The 1134-nt window shown below is 37.2% G+C and overlaps 1 protein-coding gene across 1 annotated transcript in view; it reads left to right on the top strand.

The window, feature by feature from the left end:
• The window catches only part of LOC101297866, a 7223-nt gene that overhangs the window by 3927 nt on the left and 2162 nt on the right, over window positions 1–1134 (top strand). The gene's annotated exons all lie outside the window — the stretch shown is intronic.

Raw genomic sequence — 1134 nt, 5'->3', positions numbered from 1 at the left:
TTTTGATATCCTGGTCTGACAAGACTTAATATCCTGTCCTAGAGCAAATCTGAATTGCCAAACACTGGAATATATGTATTTTTCTCCTATCCAGTTACTTAATCGGGCAAACAAACACCGCCTTAGAGTTTATGTGAGGAAAAGAGAAAATAAGATGAAGAAGGAAGGAAAAGAGATATGATCTGTGAACAAAAGAACTGAATATATTAAAATATTGTACGAAACTAAACAAAAGCTCGACCTCTTCTAGTGGATTCCGCCTTGGAGTCTATGTGAGAGGTGTGAACTTTGAAACCTCTCTTTCTCTCATTTTGTATATTATTTAGTTCGGTTGCATCCATACTGCCCGGCAAGACCGGTCCGGGCTCTTACCGGTCCCAAACCGGCTTGTTTCTTACCGGTTCGGGCTCTTTGCCGGTCCTAAAAATTTTAAGACAAAAGTTGGACCCGATAGAAGGGTACCTGGTCCGGGCCCAATCCTTGCAAAATGGGTACCGGTTTGGGCCCAGACCCAAGCCCAGCCCTAGGATTACTGGTTCTACAATTAATCACTTCGTATAATGTCTCAGCTTTAAATCAAGCCAACTTTTTTTTGATCACATATTACAACTTCATGAGTCAAACTCACAACCTCCCACTTACTAAGAGGAGACTATGCTGCTAGACCAAATTGTACTGGACAAATCAAACAAACTTGATAGGTTTCAATTTTAGACTTATTTAGGTCTTTTAATTATGTAACGTGCTATTTTATTTATGATGAAACCGTTACGGGAAAGACCTAGCTACCAAAACAAAAGAAATATTCTATTAAACGTGCATTAGTTGTCATCATTACATTCACAAATCACAATACTACAATATTACCTAAACCCAATGGAACAAATGCACATAATAAAATTTGTACTTTTATTGCATGATGTTTAGAACTGAGGCCTTGATGAAAGAATAACCATTTCATTTTCAGAAGAGGATTCTGAAGTTGACTTGGATGAGTACATCGACATTATTTATGATGATGCCAACTTAGAAAATAATACAGTATCGAGGTATTATGCTCGCTCTTCGTTATGTATTTTTGACAGTATTACTAATTCTTTTCCCTGAAGGTCACATTGCTAATTACCATTATTA

The sequence above is a fragment of the Fragaria vesca genome, linkage group LG6 (assembly GCF_000184155.1).
Source record: "Fragaria vesca subsp. vesca linkage group LG6, FraVesHawaii_1.0, whole genome shotgun sequence".
Lineage (NCBI taxonomy): Eukaryota > Viridiplantae > Streptophyta > Magnoliopsida > Rosales > Rosaceae > Fragaria > Fragaria vesca.
Note: the sequence above shows the minus strand (reverse complement) of the source record. Positions and strands in the feature narration are given on the sequence as shown.